The 13,970-nt window shown below is 44.2% G+C and overlaps 1 pseudogene; it reads right to left on the bottom strand.

Moving 5' to 3' along the window:
* Nucleotides 1-7,962: 7,962 nt before the first annotated feature.
* The window catches only part of LOC102387170, a 15,488-nt pseudogene continuing 9,480 nt past the window's right edge, over nucleotides 7,963-13,970 (bottom strand).

The following is a 13,970-nucleotide window of genomic DNA, read 5'->3' on the forward strand; positions in this document are numbered from 1 at the left end:
CTGCTACATAGGACATTCTGGCACAGGTCTGCATGAACAGGCATTTTCAAGGTGCCAGTTCGTAGCATTTCTGCCCCTTGAAATTCTTAACAGGATGACAATAGTATATATTATATGTCTTGAGTCTGAAATATCTGGAAGACGCAGCTTTCAGCTGAGTTCCTCCTGATTTACCGCAGAAAAAAAACCGAGGAGAGAATTAGGTCCCTTCCTTTTGGTTCTGGTTAGGTTTAAAAATCAATATATATTCCTTACTAATACCTTGGTATGAAACTGTAATGTTGCCTTTTAATTGTCATGAAGGAAAGATTCTTGTCTAGTCCAGCAGAGAAATCAATGGAAATTTTCTATGGAGGTTCGATTTTTAAAACAAAAATCAGAATTCCAATCATGGCATGTGTACACACCATTGGACCATCAACTATTATTTGTTTCATTTTTTCTGTTCCTTCTAGCTAATGGCAATAACTCGACTGTTAATTGACATGAAAGTCTGTGATCAGATTCCCTTTCTACTCTCAAACCAAGCACCGCAGATCAGCCACAAATACGATGACCAGATTGTCCCTCCCATTACTGGAAAGCCAAGGAGGAGATACCTGTAGAGTCCCCTGTAGTACTCCTGTACAGTTCTCTCCTTAGTATGGCCAGATCTGGGCTCTGTTAGGAAACTATTTCTGCAGCTCAATTAAAAAAATTACATCCTGTCTCCAACTCTTTCGCAATTAAACCAGTACGTATAGCAAGCTTGCTTGTAAAGAATATGAGGTTGATCATCACATATGCCATCCCTGAAATAATCATGGACCAAACCTACTTAAGAATTAATTTCCTTGGAGCAGCGAGTCTCTGAACTTAGGAAAGGTTTCCATATGAATAAAACTCACTGCTCAAGCCCATTCCTCATCCTCAGCTTGGTGAAGCTGATTACTTCATACTTCCCTAATGACCAGGCAGTGGACCTCATGAAAATACCAGCATTTAACACAATTCAGAGCATAATTTTAAGATAGTGTTTGTGACATTCCTTATGCTTAGCCTGGGGAATTGACCAATTATTATTTTGCTAAATGTAACTGCCACAGAAGTAAATACCAACTTTTATAGCAGCTACTAAAATTATTAAACTTTAGAAATATATACATAAATAATACAAATCTTTGTCATGAGGCATTTGGCTCTATAGGAGAAATGATTAATTTGGTATTAAATAAGGATGCAGAAAGTAGACTTTATACATAGGAAACACTTGGCAGAAACAACTCAGTAAGAACAGACAGTCTATATGACTTCTAGAAAAATGCAACAACAAAAAAGTCAGTGCTAAATGAAGCAAACAAAAAATGTAATATATACAACTACAGAGCCACCAGCAAAACAGGTTAGAGGTCCAGCTCTGAATTCTGACTATAATGAGTTTCTGTTTTAAATTTTTTTTTTTTCTATTTTGTTTGCCCTGAAAACAGAAATAATGTCTTACCTGAGTTATATGAAAATACAGGTCTAAAACTGAATGCTGTTATATTCCCAGACAAGCACAGGTTTCTTAGCTGGGAAACCAGCCAAAAGCCAAATGCTTATTGTTATTTCTAAATTGCATATAAATAACTGCCTAGAACTGCTTTAATATTAATGCTAGTCTTGTTGTCACTGCCACAATATTTATTGTCTCAAGGCCAGAGTCAGACTGGATATACTGTGATGCAAGTCAGGAACATGACTTGTATGCTTACTGGAGCAATGACAGACTTACATTGCTACAAGTGCAATCCGAATCTGGCCCCTTTCATTAAATGTTGTAATCCAGACCATCTGAAATTTATTTTCATTACCCATGAACTAAGATTCACAAGCAGTCTATGCTTATCATTATATCAGAAATTATGGAGGAAGAAAAAGTGAATAAAGCAAAATTAAAACCATTAAAGCTGAGGCTGACCACAATTATGAAAATAATCACGAGGTACCCAATTTGGGAGAGAGAGTGATATCCACACCTTTAAATCCTGTATTCTAAAGCCTCAGGAGAAAGATCATGGTGTGTTTTCCCAATATTACTTGACTTTTTTATTTTCTTATTAGCTTTCCAATTTCTTCTGATAACATTCCTCCTTATGCCAACTTTGCACTTAAGGGACTCCTGCTGCATGGGAAGAAAAAATGATTTTGCTCCAAGAATTTCTAATTGCAAACCTACAAATCACAATGCAATGGGTGGAAGTGTACTGGCCCCTAGGTAGATAAACCTAGTTTTTCCCCAGACCTGGGAGTAAACAATTAATCTTTCTAACTACAGAGCATAAAACATTCCTTGTGGACTGCGACTAATCTCTCTCGACTGCTTTCAGGGCACCTCAGCTATTTGTGCTCAAACTTCAATATGAGAAACTGATATGTTTGTACCTGCCAAGTTGGGATGTTGGCAGCAGGGGTATACATAGCATAAATCACCACTCTAGCTACTTGGGGATGCTCCATCTGTCCTCTCAATCAGGAGATCCTGCTGACGAATCTTAACACCAATAGAGAATCAAAATTCCAGACCCAGCAGCTCGTCAGATAGCCACAGAAATAGGAGCAGCTCCTTTTACGCATCCATTAAGCTACCTCATTATCTTCCTTCGCTCCATATTAAGAGCTTTCCTTTGTTAAGAGGCTTACTCAAAACACGATGGTGGCTGGGCTGTATAGGTACCGTCACTTGCACTATAGCTGTTGTCTCATTGTTTCCCCCACCTGTCATCTTTTGTCTTTGATAGCAAGCTCTTTGGAGCAGGAACCTTTGGGTTCTGTGTTTGTGCCACACAATGAAGTCCTGGCCCGTAACTGAGCTCCCAGAGGCTACAGTTATATAAATGATAAAAACCATGGAGAAGCAAAGCCCAGCAGATAAGAGTAAAAAATTACTGGTTTATGCCAAAAAAGTCCACTCTACCCATCTAAAGGGTATGAGCACAGGTCAGTGGACACATGCAACGTTCCTGGGCTCATGTATTCCCTTTACTTCATCCCACAAAATGTCAGCTCCCTCAGCTCCCAGGAGTTGCTGGGAGCTTCATGAGTTCTTCATCTTGCAAGAAACAGCATTCAAATCTTCTCCATTCATCTGGGAAGAGGTTGTGATTAAGATCTATACAATTCAGGGGGTAATGCGGGACCCATAGGCAATGGGTCCTATTCACTGACTTCAGTCTGGAGCTCTACATTCCTAGGGTGAAAGTATACTTTAGCACAGATCTGGCTCTGAAGTCCTGTGTCAGATTTTTCCCTTTCAAGAAACAAAGAACCATTTCTCTTCATCACATCCTAAAGGATGTTTTTACTTTAGTGTCTAATCCTGCACAAAAGCTACTCACATTTGGAGATGCACGCATCATTCTGATAATCAACACTGGTAGAGAAAATATCAGTTTGCCTTCTTAAGAATCTAGGCATCATTTTTCTGGCTTAAAGCAGATAAACTATGTGTCCTTTTCAGACAGATGGCGTCACCCTGCACTGTGCCCTCCTGCTATTGCTTAATAGAATAAACCCTTCCCGCTAGCGTAATTACCAAGTGGCTTCATGATATTTATTAACACTGAAAGACAACCACTGACAATGGCCATTCAAAGTATCTGCTCTTTTGATGCACTTTAAGTGGAGGCCTAATTAAAAGTTCTGTAGCAAAGAGAGCTGCTTACAGTCAATCTCCAGCTGATTTAAAATGCCCTTCTGTAGCACAGGCTTTTACAACTGCAGAGGGCGGGATTGCCTATAGCAGTGGTTCTCAATCTTTTCAGACTTAAGGCTCCTGGATAGACTTGAGGCCCCCCTCACAAAATGCCAGTTCCTCGTTTTCACTTTTTTTTTTTTTTTTTTAAACTACAGAAAAATAATAGTGCAGGTTTTTTTCAACTATGGATTTTATTTGAAATCTCTGGGCATTTATACACATGCTCCAGGAGTGGGGAAACTCTTTAATTAGAGCAGCTCTCGAACTGCTCTAATCAAGATGCCCAGAGCATCTCATGTATCAGCGTCCCCACACTTACAAATGGCAGCAGGGGCACTTTAACTAAAGCTTGTTGAACTAGCTTTAAAGTGCTCCAGACTCCATTTTTAAGCATGGGGACACTGATACATGAGACGCTGGATTCTGCTGGAGCACAGTAATTACCACACTCCAGTAGACTCGATTATCAAGTCTGCTCCAACGTGTTGTAATTACAGTGCGTCAGAGCAGCCTCACTGCTCGCATATAGGCGCCCTCTAGGTTTATCTTGTGAATCATGTTTGCAAACATAACAGTGCTAACGTTATGTAGCACCCTGAAACACCCTTGAAAGGAACTGCTGTGGCACCCTGGTTGAGAATCACTGGCCTAGAGATTTCATATATGTAGACACCTGCTAATAGGACCCAAGTTATGGATATTTTTAAAGATAGAGTGCAATTTTTGACAACGTTGAATATAGGAAACACTTAAACCTTAATAGATAGAGAAGAAGAGGGAAATAATAGTTATCATGCATTCTTGGCATTCACTATTTATAATAGTTCCATATAAAGGTTAACATACAAAAAACTAGAACTCTTGGTTCCAAAATGATACCTTTTATTTGACCAACTGGAAAATGGCAAGAAAATTGTCCTTTTCTCCAAGCTGAAGGGATCAAAGTCCCTTCGTCAGGCTCTGGGAAAAGCGTAGATGGTACAAGATGGGGAAAAGTCCCCATAGGTCGGAAATAAACTTCATTTTTGCACAGAGGGAGCTGAAGATGGAGGGCTGTCCCTCTGGGTCCAGGAGGCTGTCTTTGTGAGCGGTGCTGAGCAGCTGTTTGATGTGTAGATCAGGTAGGATTCCTTCCCTGGAGGTGTTAGATGGCAGGCCTTATACTGTCCCGCCACCTCTTTATAAAGGTTAATGCTTTTACTTGAGAAGCCGGCTCATGTTGTTAGAGATGGGTTTTACTCACACGCATCAGATTTTACTTTGATGATGATCAGGTCTAGACTTTTGGTTTCTGACCTTCATCTTTAGCAAATTGTGGTTGAAACTGCACTTACGTTAATCAAAAATGAGAGAGTGGGGTGAAAGTCACCTATGATTTTTTTTCACTCATTAATAAATTAAAGCTAACTTTGCTGCATTTCTATCACTATAAGGAGGACAAGGAATAGGTAAGACCCATGTTGATTTCCGTCAGACACATGCCTCAACAAGGCCTGTTTTAGCATTTTAACATTAAAACTTGCTGGTTTCAGCATACTCTCATTTATGAGATCATTAACTGTAGATCAGATAGAGTCCTCAATACAGTAATTAGATAATAAGGTTTTGCAACCACATCCAATTCCAAACTGAAATTTTGGGGTATGCTATTTTGAATTATGTTCCATCTCACTTTGACACGTGGCTGTCACATGACTTACCTGGCTGCTGGGTGAGAAGAGAAAGGTGAATATACAAAGGAGAGAGAGATGTTCACAAAAGAGAAAAATGACTAATGCAAAAACAGAGCAAACACTCAAAGATGAAAAGAAAATAACTACTAAGAGAAACACGAGAAGTCTAGCATCAGTGTCAGTGTTCTTATTCAAGCATAGAAAGCCTGCATTTAGCAATTAAAATAGGTTTACATAACTCTAATGCAGTAGCAAAGTAGAGTCCAGATATGACAATCACTCCATAACCCCACTTTCCAGAAACCCGAGGAGGATTTAAAGTTTCTACCACTGTCCCACCCCCTCAAAGTATCAGTTATCAGAGGGGAGCGAGAGAAAGCCAGTTGATAAGTTGTAAGCTCACAACAACACTCTGGACACTCCTGGGTTGAACTACAGATATTTATTGTTATAAATCTCTGGAATCATATCCAGGGTGGATCTTAACAATTGCCCTCAGTACATGTATGTAGAACTTATACTTGCTGTGCCTCTGACTTGACCCACTCCAGTCCTGTGGAGGGAGAAGAACCAAGAAATGCCTCTGGCTCCTCAGGACAGAGACCATGCAGTCCCCGCTGCTGCAAAACTGCCACAAGAAAACTGAACCCTCCAATGCAGAACATGAGGGCTTTGGCGAGTGTAGCCTCCCGTGCCTCTCCCCTGAGCGTCGCGTGTCTGGGTTCTTCACGAACCTCGCTGTGGCTTCTTGGGTGGCAATGCCAGGCTATGGGTAGCGACCTTGAGTCAGCCTCCCAGGAGTCTCTTCTGCCACGTCTTTCATGATAAGTAGGTTCCTATCGGGAGGACGATGTCTGGTCCTGCTTCCCCTGGTACTTCCTCTTGGCCTCCTTCATGATTGTTTCTTCTCGGGACTCCACCTCCCCTACACCCTGCCTAATGCCAACCGTGGTGTTGTCCGTCGGGGCCGATGCTCAGGCCCTCCCCAACACTCGGTTTCTTAGGGGCTGCAGTCATCAGCTATTGATGATACTCAACCCGAGCGCTCCCCATGGCCCCCCTTCTGCTCTTGGCTTACATGGAGCCAGATTCTCCACAGCCTCCAGCCCCCCTTGATGTGTCGTCTGCTCCCCGAGTTCGGTACCTGTTGCCTGTCATCTAGGTCAAGGTCCTGTCCTTGCTGTAATCACCGGTGTCCCAGTCGCTGGGGCTGTTGCCCTTAGCCTATCACTGGCCCAGTGTTCTCTTGATGCTCCCCTCCCGAGGGATCCACCACACTTCCTTTCCAGTGTCATCTGGGTTCTCTGGTCTCTCCGGGCTGGCCGGGGATGCTCTTTCCAGTCCCCCTGGCTTCCTTCCGGCAGGACCTTTTCTCCTGGTGCCAGGCGCCTGCCCAACCAATCACTCTCGGCACACTTTCATAAAGCATGCCCAGGCCAATGCGGAAGCTGTTCCCAGCTCCTCCCAGCTCCGCCGTGGGTTTTTTCTTTGATCTTTGTTCACAACAGCTCCAGCCACAGTGGTTTCACTTTCACCACGATCAGCTGCTAGTGCGGCATCCCGCCGCCTCTCCCCAAATTCTGGTAAGTTTTCACCACAGTAAAGAAGACACAATAAGACACAACACCCCTTCCCCCTAGACGGAATAGTTAGCCAACCACTTGGGAGGACTCATCTTCCACTGTGGTCTTCCCATAGAGCTGGACTCAGTGAGGGATTTAGCAGACGATGGCCCTGTCAGCCTATCTGGAGACTCAACAGTGATGCTTCCTTCTGACAGTGATGGAAAAGGGCTTGCGCTGGTGGAAACAGGTTGGCACTTCCCCAATGAATCCATGTCTGTCGGTGGTGGATTGGTGCTTGGAGATTGCTCAGGTGTAGGGTTATCAGTAGGAGAACACCCACGCAGCTGGTCCACGTGATATCTCCAAACTTGTCTGTTATCAGTCTGGACAGTATATGATAAGGGTCCTGAGGTGCTTACAATTTTAGATTGAACCCACTATGGGCCTGTCCCATAGTTCTGAGCAAACGGTCTCTCGTGGAACGAAAAGACGTAAGGTACCAGATGCCAATGTGGAGTCCAGCTCCTTTTCTTTCCTAAACTGCATGTCTCTCACAAGGTCTGGGTTAACATGGTCAAGGCATGTCTTGAGATGACAACCATTAAAAAGCTCTGATGGGCTGGACCCTGTTGTAGGGCAAGGAATTACATGTTGAGCAAACAGGAATCTGGCCAGTCTCGTAGGCCAGTCTCCTACAACAATCCTTTTCAGTGCATCTTTTGTAGTCTGCACCATTCACTCAGCTTGCCCACTGGCCTGTAGCCTGTGAGGTGCAATGATAACAGTTTGAATGAGGTTGCATCTGGCAAAATCTTGGAACTCTGCCAAAGTGAATGTGCTGCCATTATCAGAAACAATAGTGTCAGGCACCCCATGGGTTGCAAACACCTGAGGGAGAGCTGTTATAGTGGCAGTTGATGCAAGAGTTAAGACAGTAATCACTTCAAGCCATTTTGAGTACAAGTCAACAACAAGTAAGAAGTTCTTACCTTGAAAAGGACCAGCAAAATTAATGTGGATGCATTACCAGGGTTCCTTTGTCATTTCCCAATGGATTATGATGGGTTGCTTGACAAGTGCTGCACTCCCTCACAACACTTTCTATGTCATTGTCCACCCCTGGCCACCATACATAACTTCTAGCCAGTGCTTTCATCCTCACAATGCCTGGGTGTGCTGTGTGCAGCATTGTCCGTATGATTTGGTATCCTGCTTCTGGAATTACAACACAATTTCCCCACAAGAGGCAACCCTTATGGGCAGACAGCTCATGCTGGTGTGATGAAAGTGGCCTGAATTCCTCAGCCAATTTGTCTGCAGGCCAGCCCCTCCACACCCAATTGAGAATACAGGCAAGGATAGGGTCTTTTGCAGCCACCCTTGCTATCTGATCAGCTTGAAGAGGGGCTTCTGGCATGGATTCCAGCATGAGAACTTCCTCTGGCAGAGAAGTAGCACAATCAGGTATTTGTAGTGGTAGGCAGCTCAATGCGTCAGCATTTGCAATTGTTTTCCCAGGTTTGCACACAAGTGTACAGTTATATGCATGTAGCATGATGCTCCAGTGTTGCATACAGGGAAACAAAATAGGAGGAGTTGGTTTGTCCATAGTAAAAATTCCAAGAAGGGGTTTGTGGTCCGTTCAGATTTCAAATTTGTAGCCATAAACATATATGTGAAATGTTTTAACTTCTGCAATGATTGCCAGTGTGTCTTTATCAATCTGTCCATAGTTCCTCTCAGTTGAAGTAATTGTTCTTGATTAAAAAGCAACGGGTGTGTCCGTGCCATCAGGCAATGTGTGACTGAGGACAGCACCAACACCAAAGGGCAAGACATCACAAGTGATGGACAGTGGCTTCTGTTCATCATAGTAAATGATTATTGTTTGGGCCTCAGCAGCCTTGTCATCCACTATCCATTACTACGTTGCTGACAAGGACAGAGTCCAATGTCAGCAACTTCTTGATGCCCTGGAAGGCTTTGTTGTGCTGGCAAGTCCACTTCCACTGAGCTCCTTTATCCAGTAAGAGATAAAGAGGCTCTGCTATGGTGGCTTTTTCTTTCAAGAAGATGCGATAAAAATTGAGAAGTCCTAAGAATGCTTGAAGATCCTGTTTGCATTTTGGTATAGGGGCATCATGTATTGCTTTTACCTTGTCTTCAACTGGGTGAATGCCAGAAGCATCAATTTGATATCCCAGAAAGTGGCTACTGGAAACTCCCAGTTGACATTTCTCTCTTTTTACTCTGATACCTGCTTTATTGAATCTCTGTGAAACTTCTCTGAGTCTCTCAGTGAGTTTTTTTCTAGACGGCCCCATGATCAACACATCATCAAAGTATGGTGCAACCCTGTGAATTCCTGCTAGCATTGTCTCCATGAATCGCTGGAAAATTCCTGGTGCCGCAGAAATTCCAGTCTGGAGGCACTTGACACGGGATGCTCCCCGGTGTGTAATTCTTGTTTGGGCCTCAGCAGCTTTGTTATCCACTATCAGTTGCTGATAGGTTTGAGCAAGGTCAAGTTTGGCAAAAACCTTCCCTCCTGCAAGAACAGACAATAACTGGCTAATGGTAGGCACAGGGTGCAGGTCCTGCTTACATGCTTTATTAACAGTGCACTTGTAATCCTCACAGATGTGAACAGTGCTGTTAGGTTTTAAAACAGGAAAAAATTGGTGTGGCCCAGCTTGCATGTATGATTGGCTCAAGGACCCCTTGCATGATAAGCCGATCTAATTCTGCATCAATTTCTGGCCTCAATGCGAAAGGTACATGCTGAGCCTTCATAAAGATAGGGGCTATCGCAGGATCCATTTGGAACATCACAGGTGGACCAGAGTAAGTTTCTAATTCCTCGGAGAATACCTGGGGAAACTCCCTTGCAAGCCTTTGAAGACTTTCTGTGCAGAGACTGTGTACTCCTTGAATATTGATTCCCAATGGTGAGAACCAGTTTCTCCCCAGAAGGCTTTTGCAAGGGCCTTTAGTGACAGTGAAGGGAAGACACTGTCTAACAGATCCATACTGGACATCAACACTGCAGCCACCCAAAGTTTCCACAATCTATCCATTGTAGTCACACAGGCGACACTCAGGTTTCAATAACTTGGGGAGAGGGTGCCAAAAACAACTGGAAGAATGTGTTTTTATCTATGAGGGATACTCCCAAACCCGAGTCCACTTCCATTTTGCACTTCTTTCCATTTATTACTCCAGTTGCAATCATCTCACACCTTGAGTTTCAACAACACCAACGTTTTGAATCAAATCCAGTTGATTCACGTTCTGGGGAGGACTCTAATCTGTGAGTGGTTTGGGAGTGAATACATTTGCTTTTTGTCTCCCAGAACTGGCCTTCAAGCTGCAAACCCTCTCTATGTGGCCCTTCTTCTTGCAGGCACAACACTCCACATTCCTAAACCTGCGCTCCCGTCGTCTGTGTTGGCTGCTACAACTCAAACACGTCTGTGGATTAATTGGCTTACATGGTGCTGTTCGGTGAGGGTTTAACCTGCTGAATTTGCTGGAGGTGATCTGATTCTTGATCTTTTTCGAGTAAGTGGACATTGCTGGAGAACGCCTGGTGAATCTCTCTCATGTTATGGGATGCTGCTTCAGCTGCCAAGGCTTCTTCTTGTGCGGTAGCCAAGGTCAAATTTGGTTCAGAGAGCAGGTGACACTGGATTGCTTCACCTTGAACCCCACAGACAGACAAGATGGTCACAATTCAGGCTATCCAGATCACCAAACTCACCAAATTCTGCAAGGCGACGGAGCTAAGCCAGGTAATCTGCCATGCCTTCATTGACCTTTCGGTCCTGTTTAAAAAAATGAAATCTCTGCAGGGTAACAGATGGCCTTGGGCAAAAATGTGTTTTTAGCAGGGTAATTAGTTCAGCATAAGACTTAGCGTTTGGTAAGGCAGGTGCTGTGAGGGAACGGACAATGGCAAATGTTTTGGCACCACAGACTGTCAAGAGGATCGCACACTTCTGTTCTGGGTTTACCACTTTGTTGGCTTCCAGGTAATAGGACGGCCTTTCTGCCTAAGTCCCAAGAAGCCAGCTGGCTTGCACCAAATTCTTCTGTATGCCCTAATGTAGCCATTTTAACTAACACCAGCTGTCATAGAGAGGAAAGAAGAAGAAGAAGAAAAAAACTTCCCCTGATCACAACACACAGCCTGGGCTCAGAATGGTGTCCCAGGGTCTAGGGATGTCTTTGCAGCAAAGGATCCCATCCTCATAGCCAGATGATACGTTGTGAGTTCACCAACAACACTCTGGACACTGCTGGGTTGAACTACAGTCATTTATTATTATAACTATCTGGCATCATATCCAGGGTGGATCTTAACAATTGCCCTCAGTACATGTATGTAGGTCTTATACTTGCTCTTGACCCAGTCCAGTCCTGTGGAGGGAGAGGAACCAAGAAATGCCTCTGGCTCCTCATGGCAGAGACAACGTAGTCCCCAGTGCTGCAAAACTGCCACAAGCAACTGAGCCCCGCAGGGCTGAACAGGAGGGAAAACACAATAAGACACAACGCCAGTGATTTAGACAGGGCTCCAGGGCAGAATAGCAAACTGCTGGGAATGGATCACAGATAGCAGGGAAACCAGGGCTTAGAGAAGGTGACCAGTTATGGGTGAGCTCATTTCCCTTTTCCCATTCAAGGTGAGGTAAAGCCAGTGTGAAAGGAGAGGATAAAGATAAAGATTGTGATACCCTGTGGGCTTCTGATTCCAAAGCATTTCTGCAGTTAGGTGAGCAAAAAGCCATGTTGCAGGACACTGCCCATAGCGAAACACATGGAGTAGGAGCTTGAACAACCACAAAGCCCGAGGAAGGAGAAACTCATTGCTGGCTGCTTCTACTCTCTGCAACCAGTGACTTCTCCAAATGAAAGTGAGCACAGAATTATGTCCAGCTGGTGTTAAAGTTTCTCCTAGATGAACACTTTCTTCTATTGACATGTAAATGTGTCGTTTCTCTTACCTTGGAAGCTGTCAGTGCTATTCTTATCAGACTCTGGGGTGCAACTTCCTTTTACAGAGGGATGCAGCCCTAACCACCCAATAGAGTAGGATGAAAAAGTAATAGTCGTAGTTCTCATTTGGGATTAGCAGGGAACTCTCTAAGGGATTCACTTTGAATTCCAATAGTTTCTAAAAAGCTGGTGTTACCCTTTACAAGCCCTTTAGGTTTAGAAAGGTCACTAATATTGTCTCAGGCATTTTCTGTAACTCGTTTTCTCTTCTGCTGTGCTAGTTTTGTGCTGACCTCCTATTATGGGTTAGAGATTCCAAAGCAAAAGCTGCTTGGCATTTATTGCATGGTTGAGCCTAAAATATTAATGCTTATTTCACTGCTCAGTTTTGAAATGTTGCCCTCTTACTCCTCTCGTGATACTTTTCTTCCCTTCACAAGTCATCAGCAGTGAATATTGAGGTGTCTGCAAAGAATTATTTGACACCCCTTGTCAAAATCCACTAACTTGACACTGGGCTCTTTACTTAGGAGTTTTCCAACTGTATCAGACAGGAGTCAAATTCAGTTTTGTGACCTCCTAAACATGCAACCAAATCAGACTTTCCTCTGAGCTACTTTACATGGTGCATATGGAGCTGGGTCCAGCATACAGGGCCAAATGTAGTGTACACAGCCAGTCCAGGGTGCATGCTGCCTGTGGCACCTACTGGATCAGCCCCACATGCTGGATCTGGCCTGTGGCCCAGCTACATACCACTTATCTGGCCTGCAAGCCTGTGAGTTTGATACTCCTGAAGCATGGCTCTGCTCCATAAAGTTACTCTAAGAGTAGCACTGCTGGATGAGATATTTGCTCTATTATTCCCAAAGAAATCTGCAGTTTACAAGAAAAAAATGTTTCTCTTACCTCACTGCCACCTTTGCAAATGTCTCTCCTTTTTGGAGATGAAAATAAGCTGTATTCTTCATGATTTATGAGTCATTTCCAAATTGAGGTGTACACAGGTAGAATTAAAAGTGCAAGTAAGTTTTCCCCAGCCAAGTGCAGCTTCTAAGGAAGGAGCTGTGCTACCTGCAGCTGCTGCCAAGTGGGCTCAGCCTGCAGATTGCAGGCAACAGAACACCTGTCTGCTGAACAGGGCGTGAGCGGCACCTGGGCACTGTTAACAAGCCAGGTCAGGCAACCAGGAGGAGAAGGAGCAAGGGCTGTATAAGCCTGATCCTAGAGCCCCAGGCTCAGAGCCTCACTATGGAAAAAAGCTGTACTGGTGTCTGTATATGAGATAAATGCTATGCTTTTGTTTCTGTTGGTGTTTGGGGTTTGTATTAGACCAAGAAGACCAGGTTCATAGATTGTAGAGTCAGAAGGGACCACAATGGATCATCGTGTCTGACCCCCTGGCAGGAAAGAGAACCAAGGTCAGATGACCCCAGCCAGGTGACTATCTAGCCTCTTCTTGAAGACCTTCACGCTAGGTGATAGCACCACCTCTCTTGGAAGCCCATTCCAGATCCTGGCCACCCTTACTGTGAAAAATTTCTTCCTAATATCTAACCTAAATCTACTCTCAACTAGTTTACACCCCTCATTCCTAGTCACTCCCTGGGGCGCATTAGTAAACAGCACTTCCCCTATTCCCCGTTGACCTCCCCTAATAAATTTATAGGCGGCCACAAGATCTCCCCTCAGCCGTCTCTTGTGAAGGCTGAAGAGATTCAGCTCTCTCAACCTCCCCCCGTAGGGTCTATCACGAAGGCCACTAATCATGCGAGTGGCCCTCCTCTGGACCCTCTTGAGATTCTCCACATCCCTCTTGAAGTGCGGCATCCAAAACTGGACACAGTACTCCAACTGGACCAGTGCCACATAGAGGGGGAGCATCACCTCCTTTGATCTAGTAGTCATGCACCTGCTAATGCACGGCAAGGTGCGATTGGCCTTGTTGATGGCCTCGTTACACTGCCGGCTCATGTTCATCTTGGAGTCAATTATGACTCCAAGATCCCTCTCTGCCTC

Source organism: Alligator sinensis, unplaced genomic scaffold (assembly GCF_000455745.1).
Source record: "Alligator sinensis unplaced genomic scaffold, ASM45574v1 scaffold527_1, whole genome shotgun sequence".
NCBI lineage: Eukaryota > Metazoa > Chordata > Crocodylia > Alligatoridae > Alligator > Alligator sinensis.